This window comes from Euprymna scolopes, chromosome 45, assembly GCF_053919585.1.
Source record: "Euprymna scolopes isolate OS-2025 chromosome 45, ASM5391958v1, whole genome shotgun sequence".
Taxonomy (NCBI): domain Eukaryota; kingdom Metazoa; phylum Mollusca; class Cephalopoda; order Sepiida; family Sepiolidae; genus Euprymna; species Euprymna scolopes.
The window spans coordinates 52,987,489-53,013,663 of NC_136526.1; the positions used below are offsets into that span (position 1 = coordinate 52,987,489).

Here is a 26,175-nt window from a genome sequence, read left to right on the forward strand (position 1 = left end):
TTGAGAAAAGGAAATAAAAATAAATAAATAAAAATAAATGAACAAAGAAAAAAAAACAATTATTTTATTGGTTTATTTTTTCTTTGTTCATTTATTTTTATTTATTTATTTTTATTTCCTTTTCTCAAGTGAAACCAAAATTGAATTCGAAAAGATTTTTCCATTATATCAAAAAAGAGGGTGTGTAAAATGTTTTTGACTTGTGATGGGGGATATGAGACGAATGGATTCGCCAATCAGTTTTATAACCAAGGGCCGGCTGCGCTAAACAACCAATCAAAACGTCGCAAAATTATTATAAAATTCGTCGAATTTTGGATTCAATCAATTCGTCATTTGCTACGCCACGGACCGCATTTAATTCTTCGCCGCCATCTTGGTTACTGATCTGAACTACGCTGCCATCTGTGTTCAACACAATGTCTCAAAACTTAACACAGTTTGCTCATGAGGCTCACATTATGTACCCATCCCCGTTATTATTTATTATTTTCTGGAGTGGATTCACAGGAATCTTTTTTTAATTACGTTTCAAGAATTTTGTTGACAGCATAGGGCCGAATATTGGGAGCTTTATGAATAGAAATTCAGTTTTTTTCCATGGAGCTATGGGCTGGAAAACACTGGTTGTAGTTGCAACAAAGGGCGAGCGAAAATGATACTCACCCACATAGCGTAGGGATGTGGATGGAGCCGCCTGTGGACTTTTAGTTGGTTGCAGAATGTGTGATAGTATGAGCAGTTACCTCCCCTTAGCGAACTCTCTAAGAACCTTTTCCATTTAGGCGGGTTTTTCAGAAGAATAAAACATGGAGCTCATATTATGACTCGTATAACTGCATCTCATTCGTTATCATCCTCCCTTCCATAAAAATGATAATATTTCAGAATGTGCAATTTTGGAGGATAAAAAAATACTCCTCTGACACAGAGTGCGGAGAGTTATGCAAATAATCACAACACACCGGTTCCCATGAGATCACCGAAGTTAAGCATCAGTGAGCCTTGTCAGTCTAAAATGGGTGACCATTGAGGAATTTCAGATATTGTATGTGTTCTCCGCTTATTTCAGCATTGTTTCCAGTCGTCCTAGACCTCTTTTTGCCACTAGAATTAAGCAGTACCGATTAAGCAACCCTTGCAGAGGTCATCTATTGTTTCTCAAGACTTAACAGAAGCCATAAAAATGGCAATTTGCATGTGTTGTCACTGACCCGGTTTCGAAATATGATCGATGCCTCCATTCAATTTTAAGACAATGGATACCCAATAAATAAAAATAGAATAAAATAAAAAGGCCATCCAGTCATGACAAGTAAACGGTGAAGTATGGCCCCAAGCCAAAAAATATAGAGAACAAAGTTAAGGTAAGGGTTATTAAATGAGGATAAATAAACTTGTATGTTGACAAAGTTCGTCTGGGTGGATTTTGTGAACAACAACAAAAGAATTGTCGGGCATGTATAATTTCGTGAGCATCTTGTTACATATACCTAAACCCCAATCACTGCCCCCCCCTAGCCCTCTTCTCTTTCTACATAACTCTCCTATAAAAAGAGGAGGACTCCTCATTATAAGGTAGCTGATCAATAAAGCTGTGATTACACTTAGTCCCGTGTCGTCTTCATTCTTATACTAACCATGAACATAACGTGGTGGCAACACGTTTACAGAATTCGTACCATCCATAAGAATGAGAGATCATTAAATAACACGTAAGCAGTATTCCTTTCGGTTTTAACTTGTGTGTGTGTGTGTGTGTGTGTGTTATTGCTCGGTCGTTCCCACCTGGATATATTAATGGCGTGCCTTCATCTCATAGTCTCTGCTGACTTGTACAGTCTGTTATTATTATTGTTATCAAGCTGCTGTCATAAGTGATTATTTTTTCTGTCTCTGCATTGATTAATTTCTAAAACAAAACACATCAGTCTCACAGTGATGTGCGCTGAAGAGAATATGATTACTGCACTAATACCATGTCCGGCTTACACATCAGGGCTCCAGAACAACTCATGTTTAGGAGGAATAAGGCAGACTCTGGAAAACACTGGTTGTACCTATTTACAATGCCTCCCCACGGGACAGAGTTAGACACCAGGGTCGTTTTTTAACGTGGAGAAAAGGTACAAAAATAAAAATTGTCTCATTCGTGAAGGATTTGTCCTCCACCGAAAGAGAACAAGAAAATGAAGTGCAGCATCTGAAGAACAGATGGTATTTATTTGCTCCCCCACCGAGCAAATTAGGCACAAGGCCGATTTTTAATGTGAGGAGTGAAGGGAGGGGGAAGGGAAAAAGGGGGACCAGCTCCCGAGAGGTGGGAAATGGGAGCTGGTTAAAGGTCAGGCATGTGGGGTTGCCCCCACATCTGGTCTTTGCTAGTCATAGCTAGTCATAGCTTGCAGCATCTGTCGGAACAGATACTACACTTTGATCCTGTCCCGAAGGCCAAGATGAAACACTGGTTGTAGCTGCAATTAAGTGCAAACGAAAAATGATGCTTCCCCACATAGTGTAGGGATGCGGATGGAGCCACCTGTGGACATTTGGCTGGTTGCAAAATGTGCAATTTTGGAAGATAAAAAACACTCCTCTGACACAGACAGTTATAATGGCAGAAGGTTGGGACATTATGTTGCCAATCACACGAGGGAGAAGAGAGAAAGATAAGAATAAAGTAAAAAGGCTATCAAGTCATTACAAGTAAAATGTGAAATATGGTCCCAAGCGAAAAAAATATAGAGAACAAGGTACCATATTAGATGAGTGTTATGTTTGCAAACATTGGCATAAAATGGACAAATGACACAGATCTAGGTAGAAATCAAATATGCTTTATTGCCGGTCATGCCAGAAGTCGCACTTTCCCCTCCAAGGTGATTTGCTCCAATCAGGGAAAGTCAGTAGGGAAAATATACCTCTACAAAGAGAGTTACACAGATAAAGGGCAGTGTATTGTTTATACACATATGTTCGAACATGCTTTTCTTCACATATACATGCCCACACGTACGCACGCACATACGCACACACACACGCACGCATATACACAGCCTCATACACGCACTCACATTCATGCGCATGTCTGGTTTTCACTTAAAAGGAAGTGACGTCACAGCTCGGGTGTGTGTATGCACATGAATGTGATTGTGTGTATGAGGCTGTGTATATGCATGCGTGTGTGTGTGTGCGTACGTGTGGGTGCGTATATGTGAAGAAAAGCATGTTCGAACACATAAGATCCCCCCCCTTATGGGGGATAGGGGAAAGGGAAATTGAAACCTATTTATTATATTTTTGGTGGGTGATGAAAGGTATACTTAATTGGGATAGATCGTTGGATTCATTCAAAATATCTGGGGGTTTTTATGACTAAGCCTGATCTTGTTTGTATTGGTGATACTGGTTCCTCGTTTGGCTCTTGTTGGTCTGCTGCTACTGCTTCCATCTTATTGTGTCTGCTTGTTTCATTGTCTGAGGTGAGAATTTCTATCTGAGAATGGTTGTAGATGGTGCCTCTTGGTTGTTGTATTGGGAAAGAATGTTTTGATTGTAATGTTTGGCAGGTGCCCGTCTGAACTCCAATCTCTGGTCCCCCCTCGCCAATCTTTCACGAAAAACACCCGTCTAGCTTAATCCACTGTGAAAAATTTCCCCCACTCTATATCTGTGCCTAAATCAAAACGTGGATTCCATGAACAAAGCTTCTTTCTTAGAACTGCACGCCTGTGGAACTCTGTTCCGTCTATCTGCTTCCTACCGGACTACAACTTGGATGTTTTCAAGTCCAACGTTAACAAATTCCTAATGAACCGCCCCCTTAAGTAAACACTTCATCAAATCTCCACACCAACGTAATGTACTTGCAATAACCCTTATCCCTGAGTGGCTTCCGGACCTTGATAAGTGGTGATCACTGTGTAAAAAAAAATAAATAATAAATAAATAAAACAATAGTTGCTGCGGTATCGCTGTCCGCTTGCATTTTTCATTTTGTACGACCGACCAGTCAACCTTCCTCTCATTCTCTTGCATGAGGGCTTAGAGGTTCTTCTCTCGATAGTTCTTGTCTATGTTAACCGCTGCGGCACAGTGGAAATTCTGCTGTTTTATCTCCACTAGGCCCTTATGTGTGCTTGTAGGTAGGCCCAGAAACGGTTGACAGTCGTCTTCATCTTTGAATATGACAAACTCCACTGAATATTTTTTGCATGCCTTGGGGTTTTTAACATTTTTGTGACATGGCAAAAATATATATATATTGTAAAATGTTTATAGAAATGAATAAAAAAAAAAAAGAATAACAAACCAAAATTGGTAAATCCAGAGTGAATTGAAGTCATTTAGAAAGATTAAGAAACAAAGAAAAATTCTTAAAAAATAAATATATTCGGAATTTCAATCAATCCCAACTCACAATGATGAAGTTTGGTCATATTCCAATCTGATGTGGTTAAAATGAATAGGCCGATGCAGTTAAAATAAAGCAAACCCTCCTTCTAAATAAGGTCCAAATAAGTTGGGTTATCAGGCATGAGTTAAAAACAGGAGAAAGTCAGCAACCCTCCCATCGCTGGAAAACATGTGAGAATGAGAATTAGTTGTCAGATTTTGAGAAATTAGGTTAAAATGAAATAGTTGCATCCGCGAAGCACATGTACCCAACAGAAACGAAACGCTACTGGAGCTAAATATGGGAATAACGAAAGGGAAGGATCATAAGAGAAATACAGAAGGGTAGAAAGAATAGAAAGACGAATCACAGCACATCGAAGAGTGAACTGAGAAAAAACTCAACAAGGAAACCCTCGGGATAACCCTATAAAAATGGCCAACTGGAGAGCATCACGTCATGAGGGAATACATGCCTATTGGTTATAAAAATATACAATATTACATGAAATGTTAGTTCAGCACTGGAAAAGTTGCATCCGCGAAGCACAGGTACCCAACAGAAACGAAACGTAGGCGTTAAAGTTTAAACACCGGAAATCATCATGACAAAAGAAGAAAAAAAGAAAAAAACTAATACTGTGATATGTAGGGAATTTCTGATGGTTTTTAAATAAAAAAAATGAGAAAATCTTATTAATAATAATAACACAAACAAATAAATAATAATAATGGTAGTTATTAGAAAGAGTAATTATAAGTTAAAGTGAATATAATCGTAATATTTGAAATAAATAATAAAAATAATAATAATAATAAACTGGGCGTTATAATATAATAGCCCTATTACAATGAATTAAAAATATATAAATTTGTAATAGCAATGCCATTCACAAAATTAAAGGATAATAGGATGTTAATATTATTCATATTGTAATATAGATGATAATACTATTCATATTGTAATATAGTATCAATGCTTCTAATTGGAAGTGAATGTTGTAAAATGTTATCTGGTAGCATATTCAGGTCCAGATTTTATATATAGATATAGTTTGTAGAGGGAAAGGAAATTTAAGAGAAATTAAATTCCTTTGCTCCAAACAAAATAATTATAAAAAAGAAATAAAACACAATGGCTGTCGGGATTATTTCAACAACAAGAAGAGGGGGAGGGTGTAAGAAAAGGAAGTAAGGGCTTGCAACGAAATGGTGACGTTGCTTACAAGCAGTCTTTTCTTTCCTTGTAAAGGTAACAATTAACTGGTAACGTTTGCCGAATAACAGTAACGCGGTAATCAGTCTAAGAGACGCCAACCGACTAGTAAGCTAGGTAACTAGATTCTTAACTAATCACCAACCCGTAGTGAGACAACTCCTTTTATACATACTAGCAGTCAGTGACGAGAATTCCAACGTGATTTCCAACGAGATTAGAATGTCTATTTAACTTAGTAGGAAATAGACACCCAGTTTCTCAGTAACAGCAAACAGCAGTTCAGTGTCTTTTCTTCCCTCCGACCCACTCCTGGTAAGTCAAATCAATTTCAATTCTTACATGACACACCCTTTTCGTTTAAAATGCGCCGCATTTATTTTTCAACGAAATAACAAGATGAACAAGCAAAGTTTGGTTGGTAAGAGTTCTTGTGAAATCATTGAGGTTAGAATATTCAAATTAGGTGAAAATCTTTTGTTGAACTACTAAGATTAAAAGGTCATGTTAGATGAAAGTCCTTCGTTAAAATAATAAGATTGGAAGGCGAGTCTTTTGTGAAAATAATGTCCTTATTTCTAGGTTTTTGTTTTAACTGGCGAAGTTCGCCTTATTTGAACATCCCATGAGGAAAGTAGTCCGTTGTTAGTAATTCTTATAGAAAATGCACGGAATGGGTGCACGTGTGCATAAGTGTGTTTTTTTTTTAATGCCCGCGTGGTGTGTGTAATTATGGTTTCAACAGATTTGAAAACGACAATGAGATGAAAACAAGAGACATGTTCTCGTGTTAACTTTGAGCGAAAAGAGAGAGAGAGAGAGAGAGAGAGAGAGAATGTTTGTTGAGTTTAGATACTTTTTGAATTGGATTCCAGCACAAGATTGCTGCTGATGATATTTAGTTTTGGAAAGCGATAAAAAACAATCTTCTAAAATTTCTCATTGGTCGATATTATCACATGGTATTGTCTTCGCCTACGTCCGCCAGAAATATGTCCATTTTGCTTTTGTTGTTGTGAGAAAAGCGTGTGGGTGTATTTGAAATTATGTAGTTGCTAGAAGAACTTATTTTTGTGCAAATGCGCGGGGAAATCAAAATCAATGAACGTTTGTTTATTTGCGCGCGCGCGTGTGTGTGTGCGTGTGTGTGTGTGTGTGTGTGTGTGTGTGTGTGTGTGTGTGTGTGTGTGTGAGCACAAGTTTAAGAAACCTGATCGCTCGCATTGGAAGAAATTCAGGATCTGATGAAAATGGCCAAGGAAGCGTTCTTTTTCAAACACCCCACCTTCACTCCATCGCTCTCAACCTTGGTTGTGAGGCCTATAAGAGGATACGAGAAGAGAACAGGCGAGCCCCAATGGGTAATAAATGCATACTAGCCCCACAGGCAAAAAGGGTTGAACCCCACCCATCACTTACCTTTCACAACTTAATAATTAAAAAAGTTAAAAAGTAAAATTCTCAAATATCACCTATTGCCTTCAATAAGTTTCCAGGCTATTTTTGTACAGGAATTTAAAAATTGTCGTAGACTCTTGGAAATCCAGTTGGTTATTACTATACATCTTATGAGATGACTGATCAATTTTATGATTTCAGGTCCACATGAACAGTTACAGAAGGAATTGGAATACACCCTATTAAAGCCTGATTGTCACAGTTGGTGAATTAAAAAAAATGCAATCTAGACGTGAGGACACTTTAAAAGAACGACATGCAATAAAATTCTGTTTTAAACTTGAAACAAAAATGCCACAGAAACGCATGGAATGCTTCAGGCTGCTTTTGGACCATTTCGCATGAATTAAGCATAAGTTTTTTAGTGGCATAAGAGATTTAAGGAAGGCAAAAAGTCTGTGAAGGCAAAAAGTCGGTTGGGAGAAGTAAAAAAGGCAGAACACGGTGTTGATTGGCCAAATAAAGAATTTCATGGATAAGAATCGCCACGTGCCTATAGAAACAATAATTGTGCAGTTTGATGTCAGTGTGGGAACTGTACATACAATTATTCGTGACGAACTGAAGATGCAGAAGATTTGCACAAAGTTAGTTCAAAGGCTGCTCAGAGAAGATCCAAGGTTATTTGATCAAGATGGACATTAAGACAGTTTATCACCCTCCCTATGGTCCAGACCTTGCTCTTGTGACTTTTGATTATTCCATAAGCTCAAGGAAAACATAGGCTGTCGTTATGAGATGAGATGAAAAAGACTGTAACAAGGGTCATTGACAAGCTCACACAAGAGTACTTCCATGAGGCTTTTCAGACGTTGTTGGAACCGTACAAGTGCACACTGCACTGCAGTGCAGTGCAGGCTGGAGAAGATTGTTTCGAAGGAGACTAGAGTTTTATGTGTGTGTACTATCAATAAAAGTGCCCGTATGAAAAAAAAAAAGTCTGGAAACTTATTTAAAGCACCCCGTCTTTGCAATATATAATTAAATAAACGTAAATATTATATTTAAAGTCGGTAATATTGAAAAGAAACAAGTCGGAACTGTTACGAACGGGGACGAGAATCACCGTTTAGATCGGATTTGGAGTTCAACGTCATAATTATTCCATTTTTTTGTTGTTCGTTTTCATTATTTAATATAATTTAAAAAAATAAATTAATCGTTTCAGCTCACAGATTTCAAAACACCGGGTGACAAAACTTTCGTTTTATTCATTTTATTTTTATTTTATTTATTTCAATCTGAGTTATCTGCCTTTTCGGCTTAATCTGACGGAAGTGTAAATCGCTAATTCATTAAAGAACAACCGGAAGTGAACATTGCATTGTGGGTAATAACAATTATTCTAATATTATATATGATTCTCACTTCTTAACACTTTCTCGCTTCTCATAGTAACCTATAATCATTTTAAAGTCTGATAGAAATACTACAGATAGAAAATCGAAGCCTTGAACAGAGATTTAATTGCAAACTCATTTGATATCGTATTGCTTTCACCTGAAAACTCTTCAACCACAAAAGTACGTAACAAAATGTAGGTATAATTTCCAAATTATTGTTTTCATCCGTCGTTTTTGTATTTTCTGTAAATTAAATTCCAGCACAATTTTCTTTTAGTCAATGTTCACCGTTATGCCAACTGAAGAAGTAGGTACGGGCAAATCTAATGGCTGCTTATGGGACCTGGTTTTGAACGCCGGTTAATCATAATATGTTTTAAATTTTCGGTTACTTTTTTATTATGTTTAAAAGATTACAGCTTAAAGCTAATTTCTCGAAGAAAAAAAAGTGTGTGAAGTAAAAAAAAAAAAAATACATGGAATAATTTTATCTCAAATCTGAAAAAAAAAAAAAAAAAAGTACATTTCGCATAAAAATTCATTATGACAAAAATCGTGTTTACATTTTTCTGGCAAAGAAAATATAAGTTTTCTGGAATTATTTCCAAGTGAAGTATTAAGTTAAAGTCTTAAAATAATGAATTAATACAATAAATGTATTTAACTTTTGCTAAAAAGGGTAATAATTATCCAAAAATATGGCCATGGTAGCAACAAGATTAGTTTCGTGTCAAAAAAAAAAAAAAAAAAAAAAAACATGGCGGCGAAATTCAAAGAAGTACGGAAGCACATTAATAACATAATTTTATTATTATTTAACAATGTTCCGGCATATCGAGCATCTTCCCCCTTTTCTTTTCAATAATGTGCATCTGTACTTACCGACATGGAACGTTTGTATAATTCTTTCCAATTTTTAATTTAATTATTTTTGTATGTTCCTGTTTTTCAATTTAATTTTTTTTACTTTATTTTTTGAGATTATATAAAAGTTATCTTACATTGATGGTTATACATTCTTGCATGCAATAAAAATATTAGAATTTTATATATTAAGATTACATTAAAAATGTAACCGTAAAAAAAAAAAAAAATACTTTTTGCAATTAATTTTTTTTTTGCAGGCATATATTAAATTACCGATGCTTAATTCAATGATAATATCAGTAGTTCGAGAAATTAATTTTTTTTTTAGTTATATCGATTTCGTTAATACGAAATTTACGTGCTTTTTTCCGTATTTTCCTGTAAAAATTAATTCATTTTTTGGTCGACCTAGACGAGAGTACCCAAAATGGCCGACCAGGACTGAGATATGACACTTGACCGGATGTAATGGAAGAAATATCTCATGTATTTAATTTAAGCCGTCGTTTCGTATCTTACAACATCGTATCTTACAACATATACATATATCAGGGTTGCCAGCTTGGCTTTTTTTTCAATTCTGATAATTTTATATAAATATTTATTAAATATAGATTATTAAAGAAAAAGTTACAATAAAGTATTTGTTGTATATGTTGTAAGATACGATGTTGTAAGATATGAAACGACGGCTTAAATTAAATACATGAGATATTTCTTCCATTACATCCGGTCACGTGTCATATCTCAGTCCTGGTCGGCCATTTTGGGTACTCTCGTCTAGGTCGACCCATTTTTTTTTAATTGTTATAATTTAGAATGTTTTATTTTCATAAAATAGCTGAAATAAAATTCTTGCATTTTTTTTTCTTTTTACTACAGAAAACCATTACTTTAGTAAAGGTGTTTTTCTTATAAAAAATAATACATTTTCACTCAGAGTCAAATAAAAATAATGTGTTTATTATATTCCGCAATCATTATTTGATAAATACTGAAAATTTCATTGAAATTGGTTCATTTTCTGATTTTTGGTGGATTCTTAAATAAAAGAAGGGGGTCAAAATGTTTATATATTTTGAACGAATTTAGGAAAACTCGTCCCCGGAAAACTCGTCCCCAGAAAACTCGTCCCTGTTTGCTAGGTAGGAAAACTGGTCCCTTATTAAATAAATATCGATTGAAAACACATTTTATGACCGTTGTTGAAGATATTTTCTTTAAAAGAGAATACATATCCCATAATATTTTTTAAAGTTTTTGGTCTTTCAACTTATTTTAAAGAGTTTATTTAGTTTAAAAAAAAAAAAGTAATGTTGAGTGTTACTTATGAACAAAAAATGTCCGACATAAGAGGATCACGTCTTAGGAGGATAATTGCCCAAAAATAGAAAATTAAAGAAAATATTAAGGTAGATATAGTTTTAAAACGAGCCCCCCCCTCCAAAAGAAAATAAATTTGTATATTTTTAGGTAATAATGCACATCCCATAATATTTTTAAAAATACTTTTACATGTTTATTGTTTTAAATAAAAAATTAAATTGATTTTTCCAAGTTTTCGTTTTCTACCTAGCTTTGTAAGTTTTTGGTGTTTAAACTTATTTTAAAAAGTTTATTTGGTTAAAAAGAAATAATATCAACATTACTTAGTAAATAATTTTTAACAAAAAAAATGTCCGAAAATTAAAGAAAACACTGAGGTAGATATAGTTTTAAAACGAGCCTCCCTTACCTCCAAAAGAAAATAAATTTGTATATTTTTAAGTACTGCACGAGTGCCCCTGAAATGACTTTTAAATGATACCCTCTCCTCCCCATGTAAAGAATGGCTGTTGAAATAATAACATTATTTCAGCACGGTACCAAAATTACATAAGACCGTGTTTTCTTTTTTTGTTGTTTTGTAATAACACAAGAATTATTTAAACTGAATTAATTCTTCTAAATAAAATAATTGCTTTCTTTGATAATACGAGTTTTATTTCTTTATTTTTGTTTTGTAATGACACAAAAAGTGTTAAAACTAAAGTATTTTTTTTTAAATAAATATTGGTTTCGTGTTTCGTATCTTGACTCCGTGCTCAAGTTTATTTTTTTAAGCAAGAGTTAAAAATAATTTTTTTAAATATTATGGGGGTGTATAGTCTCTTTTAAAAACAATATCTCCTTCAAGAACGGTAATAAAATGTTTTCAATCGATATTTATTCAATAAGGGACCAGTTTTCCTATCTAGCAAAAAAGGGGGATTTTTCGGGTATGGGTTTTCCGAGGTGAGTTTTCCAGGGATAAATTTTCCAGGCACCATTTTGAGCATCAGCATTCATTTTGCACGTACCTAGAAGATGCCTCAACATTTTCTAAATAATATGATGACTTTTATGGGTTTTCGGGTATGCTGAAAACAAATATTGCAGGGGAAATTAGTGCAAACAAATAGTTTTGGAGATATAAATACCTGTATTATGCTGCGTAATTTCTAGTAGTTTTATTTGGCTGCCATCTTTGTTGTTTCAAGGAAATGATATATTGAGCATGCGTGCGTATGCTGCAGTGAACATGAGCTGGGTGGGGGGTGTTATTACGAAAGCCATTCTTAACATGGGGAGACGGGGGTGGTTATTCCAAAAGAGCCGTTCTTAACATGGGGGCGTGGGAGGTGTTTATTTCGAAAGAAATGACGTTGAATAAACATTTGCATCTCGTACACAGATCGTCTGCTCATGCCGACTGCAGCGTGTGCGTGCATGCTCAATATCCCATTTCATTGAAACAACAAAGATGGTAGCCAATTCACACTACTAGAAATTACGTTGCATAATACAGGTATTTATATCTCGAAAACTATTTGTCTGCACTAATTTTTCCTGTGATATTCGTATTCAGCATACCAAAAAAACCTGTAAAAGTTGTTTATTTATTAAAAAATGCTGAGGCCTCTTCAGTTGGCGTAATGGTAAACATTGACCTTTCTTTTCTTGGTGATTCATTATTTAGTACACAGCACTTTTACATTATACAGACAGCGCCATTGTTAGGAGCCGATAACTCAAATGATCAAACAAACAATTTTTTTTTTCTTTTTGCCGAACACAAAAATATTTGCAAACCAAAACAGAAAAATGTATAAAAATATAATTGTAAAAACATTGAAAAGTCTGTATAAGAAAATATAATTTTAATAAAACAATTTTTGAATTAAAGCAATATTGGATTTTTTGCTTCCGAAATATTTTTTAAATTAGAGGAAAAATATTTTTTTTCTTTCCGAACGATTTAATGATTTAAATGAAACATTTTTTGAAACATTAGGCTTTTTTTCTGAAACATTTTTTGAATTAAAGTAAAATTGTTACTGTAATCAAATATAGTCTGCTCTTTGAATGAGAAGTGCTACCTAGCGACAGTTTAGTGAAAGACACCAAAAAATTGTCTGTATAATGCAGAAGTGCCGAATGAGACAGAATAATAATACAGACAAATTTTTATCAAGTACGTATACAAAAATGTTATATTGCAAAAATATGTAAATTGATTAGGTAATTTTGTTGGTTTTTCTTTCTTGTTTTTTATCAAGAAAATAAAAGCTCACGATTTTTAGCGATTAATAATTTTTGGCAGCCATATTTTATAAATAAAAGACGACAATTTGATTTGAACTATCAAGATCAAAATTATCCTTGTTATTATTATAATTACTCTGAAAATCGTTAAAAATCCTAAAAAAATAATTATATATATGTATTTAAGTATTTTTTTAGGATTTTTAGTGATTTTAAGCAAGTTGATACAGCGATTGCAAGTGATTAAATGGCTTACTGACTAAATAGTTTTCTAACGAATGATAAAAAATATGAAAATTGAATAGTAAGTTGTTTTTTTTATATAGTTTTAAAGGTAAAAAACTTCCAAGACACACACACACACACACACACACACACACACACACACACACACACACACACATATATATATATATATATATATATATATATATATCAGGCAGGAGATCTCCATCTTTCGTAATTTTCTTTCCCAAGCAGATGTAGCTTTCCACTTCCTCAGTTAGTACATATTCATTGAAGATCTCCGCTTTGATTGACATATTTGCTTTTTCTCCACTTTCCAAAAGCGCCCCATCCCAATGCTATCCTTGTCATTATCTCAGGGAGAAGATCTCCATATTTTGTCATTTTCTGTCCCAATTAGATATAGCTTTCAACTTCCTAAATGGTCTTTCCATCAACAATTATCGGCAACTTGGCAGCGTGCTGGTTTAACGTGCATCTTGGTCTTACCAAGATGCATGTTGTGGCCAACCGGTTTGCTCTTAGAGTGGATGTCGTTTAGAATGTCATTTAGTTCCTGAGGAGAGTGTGCCATCAGTGCTATATCATCAGTGAAGATGAGATGTGGCAGGTGTTCGCCATCGATGTTGACTCCCCTACCCTCCCACTTAATCCGCCTGATTATCTCATCTTGGAGACAGGCTGTGAAGAGTTTTGGCAAGATGTTATCAAATTTGTCTTGCTCCCTTCTCCATCTTGATCTTGTTGCTGTCATGATGGAGTTTTAAAGTAGAGGTAGTTCCACTCTACATGTCTTTCAGCAAGGTCATGTATGTAGTCAACTCCTTGGTTCTCAAGGGCAGTAAACAGTGGATCAAATTTTATAGTGTCAAAAGCCTTTGAATCTACAGACTTGAAATTTGGTATATAGGGTATTCAGACATGCAGAAAACCTTTTAATCGGTTTTCATCCAAAAAAAAGGCAGCTAAGGGGTAAAAATTGAAAAATTGGTACGTGGGTTTCATCTGATTTTTATTTGTTTGTCAAATGTTTCATGAATGTGCATGCATGAATCGTTCACCTGATAAATTACTTAGGTTAAGAATACATAGGTTTGAAAACACTTTTTAAAAATCATGTCGAACTGGCCTAATAGTCGCTGTCCTTAGGTTTGGGGTTTGATTTTGATTTCATCTTGAGTATTTTTTTACTTACAAAAAGTGAACTATGCGCATGTCTCAGTTTCTGTATGAATTAAAATATAATAATTATAATAATAATATAACAATTATGCATATTTTATGGCCAGGTAACACAGGGCGGCCTGTTAGTAATAAAATTGGATGTTGTTGAACAAATTAGTTACCCTCTACTAACATAAACATAAATTTTACATTTAATCAACAAAAGTAAGAATGTGTGTATGTAGGGACAATTCTCAACCTATATACTTAACAAATTTTTGATCTACAAACATGAAGTTTTGTATATAGGATATTCAGATATGTGGAAAATTTTAATCGGTTTCCATTCGAAAAAAAAGGGGTTGCTAAGGGATCAAATTGAAAAATTGGTACCTGAAGGCATCAGATTTTTATCTGTTTGTCAAATGTTTCATAAATGCATGAATCGTTCACATGACAGATTACTTATGTTTAGAATAAGTAGGTTTGAAAAGATTTTTTTTAAAATCGTGTCAAGCTGGCCTAATGGTTATCATACTTAATGGACTGTCTTTAGGTTTTGGTTTCGATTTTAGCTCAAGTATTTTTTTTACTTACAAGAAGTAAGTATACATTATTTTTTATTGGAATTCTTTTGAATAATTTGTTTGTTTGTTTATTTGTTTGTTCGTTTATTTGTTTGTTCGTTTATTTGTTTGTTCGTTTATTTGTTTGTTCATTTATTTGTTTATTTGTTTATTTATTTGTTTGTTTATTTGTTTATTTATTTGTTTGTTTATTTGTTTGTTTATTTGTTTATTTGTTTATTTGTTTGTTTATTTATTTGTTTGTTTATTTGTTTGTTTATTTATTTGTTTGTTTATTTGTTTGTTTATTTATTTGTTTATTTGTTTGTCTATTTATTTGTTTATTTATGTATTTGCTTATTTATTTGTTTATTTATTTGTTTATTTATTTGTTTGTTTATTTATTTGTTTAAGGCTGCTAAATCCGACCCCCACACTGTAGAGATCCCTAGATGTAAAAGATCTTTTTACTCCAATAGTTTCTTCCCTAGAACCGCTAGACTCTGGAATTCCATTCCAGGTCCCTGCTTCCCCAACAGTACTGACATGCAGATGTTCAAGTGTAACGTGAACCGACATCTTGCTGCCCAAATCCCTACATAGTACCCCAGTAGTTGTTGCCCCTGATAGTAGCCCCCTACACCAGAGTGGCAATTTGCCTTGTTTGGGGTGAAAATGTAAAAAAAAAAAAATTATTTGTTTATTTTATCCTCATCTTTATAGTTGTTGTTTCATCACATATTGGCCAACTCATTCTCTGGCCTTCTTCAGGTGGAATAGGAATGCTGAGTCTCTTAACTGTATTCTCAGTAATTACTGCTTTCCATAGTTGTCGACTCACCACGTTTTTGTCAATTAATTGTCTGTCTGGCTTTGGGCTGGATTGAAACTGCTATCTTCAGTCAATACTCACCTGGAACCATAGAGATTCAATGCCTCAATCCACTGCACAAGTAGTTTAAAAGCAATGAACGAAAGAAAAACAATCCCATGGCAAAATTGTTTTGAAGATGGGAAGTTCATTGAAAGAAACTCTGTTCATGGAAATTTTATTTAGTTTTCGATACACAGAAGAAAGAAAAATATTCTGCAGTGTGGTAGGAAGTTGAGTTTTTGTTGTAAATCCTTTTACGAGCAGGAAACAGATTGGAGTGCTACAAACATTTAATAACATTTCGATGAAGAACCATTCCTTTGATTTTCTTTTAAAAAGACCAAAATACTGCAAGAACTCATCTTAAAATTATTAATGCTTGCAGAACAAACAAAATAATAAAAATGTATTTTCTATTTAAACAATATTAAATTTTTTTTTAAAATAACATGACAACAATATTAAAAAAATTAAAAAATAACATGATAACAATATTAAATTTTTTTTTAAATAACATGATAAAACAATATAAAAAAATAACATGATAAAACAATATTAAAAAATAACATGATAAAACAATATTAAAGAAAAAACATGATAAAACAATATTAAAAAAAAACATGATAAAACAATATTAAGAAAATAACATGATAAAACAATATTAAAATAATAACATGATAAAACAATATTAAAAAATAACATGATAAAACAATATTAAAAAATAACATAATAAAACAATAATAAAAATAACATGATAAAACAATATTAAAAAATAACATGATAAAACAATATTAAAAAATAACATAATAAAACAATAATAAAAATAACATGATAAAACAATATTAAAAAATAACATAATAAAACAATAATAAAAATAACATGATAAAACAATATAAAAAATAAAAAAATAACATGATAAAACAATATTAAAATATTAAAATTTTTTTAAAATAACATGAAAAAACAATATAAAAAAATCAAAAAAATATGATAAAACAATATCAAAAAATAAAAAATAACATAACAATATTAAAAAATTTTTTTTAAATAACATGATAAAAACATGATTAAAAAATTAAAAAAATAACATGATAAAACAATATTAAAAAAATTTAAAAAATAACATGATAAAACAATATAAAAAAATTAAAAAATAACATGATAACAATATTAAAAAAATTTAAAAAATAACACGATAAAACAATAATAAAAAAATAACATGATAAAACAATATCAAAAAATAAAAAATAAACTAACAATACTAAAAAAAATTAAAAAAATAACATGATGAAACAATATTTAAAAAATTACAAAAAATAACATGATGAAACAATATTAAAAAAATTAAAAAAATAACATGATAAAACAATATTAAAAAAATTTTTTAAAATAACATGATAAAACAATATTAAAAAACATGATAAAACCATATTAAAAAATAACATGATAAAACAATATTAAAAAATAACATGATCACAATATTCAAAAAATGTAAAAAATAACATGATAAAACAATATTAAAAAAATGTTTTAAAAATAACATGATAAAACAATATTAAAAAAATTAAAAAATAACATGATAAAACAATATTAAAAAAATTAAAAAATAACATGACAAACAATATTAAAAAATTAAAAATAACATGATAAAACAATATTAAAAAATAAAAAAATAACATGATAAAACAATATTAAAAAAATGTTTTAAAAATAACATGATAAAACAATATTAAAAAAAATTAAAAAATAACATGATAAAACAATATTAAAAAAATTAAAAAATAACATGGCAAACAATATTAAAAAATTAAAAATAACACGATAAAACAATATTAAAAAATCAAACAAATAACATGATAAAACAATATCAAAATATTAAAAAAATAACATGATAACAATATTAAAAAAATTTAAAAAATAACATGATAAAACAATATAAAAAAATTAAAAAATAACATAACAATATTAAAAAAATTTAAAAAATAACACGATAAAACAATAATAAAAAATAACATGATAAAACAATATCAAAAAATAAAAAATAACATAACAATACTAAAAAAAATTTAAAAAATAACATGATGAAACAATATTAAAAAAATTTAAAAAATAACATGATAAAACAATATTAAAAAAATAAAAAAATAACATGATCACAATATTCAAAAAATGTAAAAAATAACATGATAAAACAATATTAAAAAAATGTTTTAAAAATAACATGATAAAACAATATTAAAAAAAATAAAAAATAACATGATAAAACAATATTAAAAAAGTTAAAAAATAACATGACAAACAATATTAAAAAATTAAAAATAACACGATAAAACAATATTTAAAAAATTAAAAATAACACGATAAAACAATATTAAAAAAATTTAAAAAATAACACGATAAAACAATATTAAAAAAATTTAAAAAATAACATGATAAAACAATATTAAAAAAATTGAAAAAATAACACGATAAAACAATAATAAAAAGCATTCTCTGAATTTGCTTGAAAAACAAAAGACCATAACAACCATATTGAAATAAATTATTAGGAAAAAAGTAAAACAACAATTTAAAAACTATAGCAATACAATATAAGTATATTTACTTATATTGAAAATAAAAACGTTCTCATAGATCATAGGGCATGTATATTTGACATTAAATTATTAAACTATTGAAATCTCTGCTCCTATTAAGTTTTTTAATAACATTAAACAATATAGCAATATAGTGTGTATTTTAATATTGAAAAAATGGTGAAACGTTTCTCCAAATAATTTTTAAACCTTCGCCATTAAATACAGTTTCATCTTACAATTAGCAATAATTATTTAAAAAATGGTAATGAAAAAATTGCTATAAAATTTTCTCCAAATAATATTTAAATCTTTTCCATTAAAACAATATTAAAAAATCAAAAAAATAACGTGATAAAACAATATTAAAAAATTAAAAAAATAACATGATAAAACAATATTAAAAAATCAAAAAAATAACATGATAAAACAATATTTAAAAATTTAAAAAATAACATGATAAAACAATATTAAAAAATAAAAAAAAATAACATAAAACAATATCAAAAAATCAAAAAAATAACATGATAAAACAATATTAAAAAAAATTAAAAAATAACATGACAAAACAATATTAAAAAATTAAAAATAACATGACAAAACAATATTAAAAAATTAAAAATAACATGATAAAACAATATTAAAAAATCAAACAAATAACATGATAAAACAATATCAAAATATTAAAAAAATAACATGATAACAATATTAAAAAAAATAACATGATAAAACAATATTAAAAAAAATTAAAAAATAACATGACAAAACAATATTAAAAAATTAAAAATAACATGACAAAACAATATTAAAAAATCAAACAAATAACATGATAAAACAATATCAAAATATTTAAAAAATAACATGATAACAATATTAAAAAAATTTAAAAAATAACACGATAAAACAATATAAAAAAAATAACATGATAAAACAATATTAAAAAATAACATGATAAAACAATATCAAAAATTTTTATGAAAACAAACTTGAAATCATTGAAGTCATATGAATATATTTTCTTATTTCTGAAATCATAACTTTATAATATATAAGAATCGATAGAAAATTGACTCTATAATATATACAAAATCTGCATGAATTAAAATTTCATATTTAAACATATTTTACTAGCGGGCTACACAGTGTCTCCCTGCTTGTTTAGATAAATACGTTTGCATTTTTAACAAAAGAGCTGCACTAATATCAAGGCATCTCCATTTATGCTGAACATGTACTGAATGCCAACATCAATATATTACATATGAAATCGTCTGCTGCAGAATTTCCACAGGTCCCGCTTGTATTATAATAACAGCGAATTTCTTTCATTTTTTTATGTAAACAAACTTGAAATCATTTTACTCATACACGTTGTTAAAACATGAAGCTTCCTCAAGATAAGAGCCGTTCATTTCAATTGATGCCAGATGGCATCAGAGCGTGGATGATGTAAAGATAAAAGCTTTGTTTTAGATGCGTTTAAAGTAACCAGCTACTCTGAGTGAATGTCGTTTAATTATTACGACCTTCCATTTCTTGTAATAAATAATTTTACCAAGAATTTTAAAGTTTTTGTTTCAGTTTCAATTCAAGCTGATGCACGAAAGTCATATATTTTATTTTTGAAATCATTACTTTATAATATATGAGAATTGATAGAAAACTGACTATAATGATATATACAAAATCTGCATGAATTAAAATATCATATTTAAGCGTATTTTATAACTGAGCTACACAGTGCCTCCCTGTTTGCTTAGATAAATGTTTGCATCTTTAACAAAAGAGCTGCAATAACACTGGAAGGTGTCTCCATTTATGCTGAACATGTACTGAATGCCAACATCAATATATTACATATGAAATAGTATGCTGTAGAATTTCCACAGTTTCTGCTTGTATTATAAAAATAGTGGCTGTCTTTCATTTTTTTATGAAAACAGACTTGAAACCATTTTACTCGTATGTGTTTTAGTTTTTTTTCCCACAAAATCTTGAACTGAATGAACACTTGTGTACTGACGCCTTATTTGTATAAAACATCATGTTCGGATGATGAGAAAATCATTTTCTACCAGAATATAAATATTCACAATATATTGCAACACAATAAAATTTTCTATTAATAATAAATCTATACCATTTGTTTTAATATTTACATTTTAATGCACTTGTATTTTCTACAGATATATTTTCAGTGTTGCTCATATTTTGTTCAAATTATAAGAAAAAACATTTTTTAATAGAACATTTATATTTGCAAAATATATTAAATTATTGAAACGTAGGCTAAATATATTTTGTAATATTTTTTTTATTTATGTATGAAGTAACAGATGTTCAATGTGTATTATAATTCTTTATAGCGAATTTCAAATCATTTTCTTGTACATGTAGGCGTTTCTTTTTTCTTAGCTGTAACAGAATCGAACTCCTTTTTGTTTAATACTGACAATTTATTCAATAAACTTTTAAACAGACTATGAATATGTTAAAACTCAACTGAACATGTAGAAATAAATAACTACAACACAAAATTAAAATAGAACAGGTATATTGAGAGCAAGAAAGTATATACAATATTTACATAGAGTTCATTGGTATAGTCATGTTGTCTCTCATTGGGTCTCTCCTGTCTTTATGGTACCAACCATATTTATATATGTATCTATGTATTAATCTATGTATGTTAATTAGATGGATCCTACTACAACATCCCCCTCTGAAGCCTTGGATTTAAAAATGACTTCATATATGGAATGATGATTATGAGGTATTTTTGTCGTAGGTCCCATTTGCATACTATATATGAATATGTAATTTTTAGTATCAAACTCCTTTTTGTTTTTATTTACAAATACAATGTGTAAAGTAAGAGATGTTTATTTTCACAAAATAGTTGATTTATTTAGTTGTATAATAATAATAATAATAATGAATTCTCTTGGAACTGTTTTAATATTTTTTCTTACAGATCCAATGCAGAGTGAAACCGAATCAAACTCCTTTTCCTGTACACATTGTGGGTCTGCATTTTCACAAAAAGCAGAGTTGAACGAACACTTGCAAACTCACAAAGACAACAAGAAACGTTTTCCCTGTGAAATATGTGGATGTTCATTTGCTATAAAATCACTTTTGACAAAACACATGCGCAGACATACAGGGGAGAAACCGTTTAGCTGTGAAATGTGTGGAGATTCGTTTTCTGAAAAAAGCACTTTGACGAGACACGTCCGTGTGCACACAGGTGAAAAACCATTTTCATGTCAAATTTGCAACTCTGCATTTTCAGAAAAAAAAACTCTGACGAACCACATGCGTATACACACTGGAGAGAAACCATTTTCATGTGAAATATGTGGCATTTCATTTTCACAAAAACATATTTTGCAAACACACATGGACGTACACATTGGGGAGAAACCATATTCATGTGAAATATGCACAGCTTCTTTTTCACAAAAAGCAATTCTGACGAATCACATGTACACACACACTCGAGAGAAACGATTTTGTTGTGAAATTTGTGGACGTTCTTTTTCTCTAAAAGGAAATTTCAAAACACACATGCGTAAGCACACTGGTGAAAAGCCATTTTCATGTGATATTTGCCCATCTACGTTTTCACACAGAGGAAACTTAAAAGTGCACATGCATGTACACACTGGAGAGAAACCATATTCCTGCGAAATATGCAAATCTTCATATTCTCAGAAATCTTCATTAAACACGCACATGCTTACACACAGTGGGAGGAAACCATTTTCATGTGAATTCTGTGGATCGTCATTTGTTTATAAATCATATTTGAAAATTCACACACGTATACACACAGGGGAGAAACCATATTCCTGTGAAATATGCAGGTCTTCATTTATTCATAAATCATATTTAAAAATTCACATGCGTAAACATTCAAAAGAAAAAAATCAACATTAACTATTCCCCTCTAAAAATTAAAAAATTTTATTTTGCAAAAAATATTTTGATAACATATGCAATGTCGCTTACTATGATATGATTTAGGCGAGTTAGTAGAAACCCTAGTTGAAGCATACACATACTTAATGATGATGGCCTTAACAGATGAGAGAGAAGAAACTGCAATCTTACATATGTCAGTCTTTTTTTTTTGTTATATAAGCTTAAATATCTGTAGATGAAGAAACAATCCCGTTATAAAAGAAAGCATAGATACGATTCACTCAAAATACTGCAAAATTTCGCAGAAATTAACATTAAAAAAGCACAAAATTATTTTCATAAAATATGCAGAGATAAGGTATCCTTTACTGTGATACGGTTTGCTGTGTAGTTTATGTAAGTGTCTTTGATGATGTTGACTTTAACAGAGCTGAAAAGTAGCAAGTCTAGTTGAAGCATTCCTCATGATGCTGGCCTTAACAGAACTGAGAGAGAATAGATAATGAAATATCAGCGTTTTATGTATGACATTAAAAAACTGAAAATTCAAGGTTTCCATCATTCAAGTAATTATAGAAGCAACCAGAGTCATAAAACCGAATTTTTAAAACTACCACATCCTCATTAAACTATTTCCCTCTGAAATTTAAAGACCTTCATTTTGTCAAAAAATATTTTGATAAAACATGCAGGGTCTTTTACTACGATACAATTTAGGCAAGTACGTACCAACCCTAACCCTAACCAACCCTAGTTGTTCCATTCTTACCAGACAATACAATACTCGTCACGATGGATGTTTCTTCTCTCTACTCGAATATTCCACATGAGGAAGTAATATCCGCATGCAGGAGTTTTTTACAAACCCAGAACTTACAAGACACCCACATCACAAACATATGCAGCATTATAGAGTACATTCTAACACATAACAATTTTACATTCAACAACCAACACTTTTTAAAAATAAAAGGCACAGCCATGGGAACTAGAATGGCTCCCAGCTATGCCAACATCTTCATGCACACATTCGAACATAAATACACACACACACATACCACCTCAGACCGACACACTATTAGAGATATATAGATGACATCTTTGTCATTTGGCCACACGGTGAAAAGACATTGATGGACTTCTTCTAGCATATAAACAACTGCCATAATAGTATAAAATTCACGATTTAACAGAGCTGTACGGATACCCAATTTTAATCACCAAGATTTTACACAATATGGGTGACATCTTTGCTGCATTCATTGTTTTCTGTGTCAATTCTACGGATGCCTAATCACGCTAAAATGATTAATAAACGTTTTCTTGCTATCAGGTTTTCATATTTACGTTTATATTATATTGATTTAGCATTTGTTTTTGCAATCGAATTTTCATATTTACATTTATATTGATTTAGAAAACATATTAGTTTAAAATATATATTTATTAATCCACTTGGCTTATATTTTCCCCTATACAATAAATAAATGTATTTAAATGGCTAAGTAGCAACTCTAGTTGAAGTATTCTTAATGATGCTGGCCTTAACAGGTCTGTAGGGACACTCGATTTTATGTGTAAAATCACCAAGATTCTGCGCAATACCAGCAACGTCATCATTTAGTGAGTACAGTATTTTCTGTTTCAATTTTATGGATGCAGAATGGCGCTAAAATGATTAATGGAAGTAACTTTTTTTTTTGCAATCGGATTTTCATATTTACATATATATTGATGAAGAAAAAATATTAGTTTAAAATATATATGTATTTCTTAATCTACTTGGCTTATATTTTCACCTATACATGTATTCAAATGCTAACATAGCAATAAGTTGATTATTTTTAAGTTCTGTCACCCAATGTTTACAAAGGTTTTGCCCGGAACTATCATCTATGTTCTGTAAAATATTATTTTTCTCCTGCATATTTTTTTTTTTTTTGATATGTCCAACTAAAATTGGAAATCCAGGTTTTGACTGATGCAAAACTTTACAGAGTCGTTTTGATATTTTTAACAGAGCTGAAAGAGAAAAGATAATGAAATACAAATAATAATCTAATATATAAAAGGTTATATGTCTGTCTGTCTGTTGGTATCCATATTTTCAAACTCTATCTCTTCCAAAACTAAAAGTTGCAAATGATTTTATGTTTTATGTTCTTTTATAGGTTTTTAACCAGTTAAAACAGTTTTAAGGGGTCAAAATAAATAAAAATTGTTATGCATTTTGTACATTCATCTTAGTTTATTTTTAATTAGTTCATATGCGTGTCACGTTGGTACAGTGGTAACGTCACCAGCTTTGAATGCTACAATTTTTCTTCTGGTTCCAATTCTAGCAGATGGTATCCAAATACTTTTTTTAAACTTTGACACCATAATAATATATCTGGATTAATTAAAATGTCATATTTAAGTGTATTTTACAACTGGGGAAAGCCCCCCCCCACCTAGTCTGAACAAATTAAAATATCATATTTAAGCATATTCTATGACCGGGCAAAGCTGGTCCCCCACCACCACCACTAGTCACATTTAAAATTAGCACTTATAATATTAAGATCTTCCTTTTCCAATGTTTCTGAGATTGGGTTGACTTGTTTGCGAAAACGAGGCCAAGCTTTGAATGATACAGTTTTGCTTTTGGTTTCGATTCTAGCTTAATCCTTTTTTTTATTTTGAAATCACGAGTCTATGATAATATATACGAAATCTGGACAAATTAAAATATCATGTTTAAGCGTATTTTACGACCGGTCATTTTTTGTATCTAATATTTTATTTCTTTTTATATTTCAAGCTCTTGTTCACAAAACAATTTTTTTAAAAAAAATGGAAATTTGTATTTTGGACAGCGTTACATTTTTTTCACTTTTGAAATCATTACTCTGTAATCTGGACAAATTAAAATATATTTAAGCATACTTTACGCCCGAGCAAAGCTGGGTGTCCCCCCTCTCCGCTAGTATATATATAAAAGAATCATTATTAAAGTTGCTTTCATTACTCTTTTTAGTTTTTGATTTTATCATATCATGTCCCCAACTTCTGCATGTTGTAGTTTTTGTACATTTTCAGTTTTATAATGAAATATGTTTCTTAGAATATATCTATAAATAAAATATTTTCAATTTAATTAATGACATATCTGCTTCTCAGTTCTTACTTTTTAGAAACATTTTTATATATCGCTCTCTCTCTCTCTCTCTCTCTCTCTCTATATATATATATATATATATATATATAGGAGCAAACAGTTAATAAAACATGTTTATTTTATATATATGTATATATATATTTGTATATTTTGGCAGCGAGTCATTATTCAAGCACATCTTATTAAACACGGCTGAGTTCTTTTTTTCCGATTTTTTTATTATAAAAAAACATATCTATCTATCTCAATATATATGTGAGTTCCATTATAGGAACGTTGATTTAATTTGAATAAAATAAAATATGCATCAAGTGCGCTTGAAAGCCAAATCACAACGCAATATTATGAAAATAAACAAATATTTTACTTGGTTGAAATTTATAATTTCAATATATTTCGGAGTCAAACTTCATCCTCAGTATGTTATTTTTTTTCTTTTTTCTTGCCATGTTATAAAATTGGAGAAAGAGAAGTCTGTTTGTAAAAATCCATCCGTTGTCTCTCAGCGGTTGTATTTTGAAATGTTGGAATGTGGTATTGTGAGTTCCATTAAAGAACAGTTGATTTAATTTGACATTAATTTTGTGTAGCCAACGCCACGTTTCAACATTTCAAAATACAACCGCATGATGCATACTTTATTTCATATATATATATTTGTATGTATTTGTATATTTTGGCAGCGATTCATTATTCAAGCACATCTTATTAAACACGACTGAGTTCTTTGTTCCGATTTTTTTATTATAAAAAGACATATCTATCTATCTCAATATATATGTGAGTTCCATTATAGAAACGTTGATTTAATTTGAATAA

General features: G+C 30.4%; 1 long non-coding RNA gene across 1 annotated transcript; it reads left to right on the forward strand.

Moving 5' to 3' along the window:
• Positions 1 to 8,172: 8,172 nt before the first annotated feature.
• LOC145269647 (uncharacterized) lies at positions 8,173 to 25,344 on the forward strand. The gene is made up of 2 exons (XR_013865158.1): positions 8,173 to 8,606; positions 21,244 to 25,344. It is a non-coding gene; the product is annotated as an uncharacterized LOC145269647 (long non-coding RNA).
• The last annotated feature ends 831 nt before the right edge of the window (positions 25,345 to 26,175 follow it).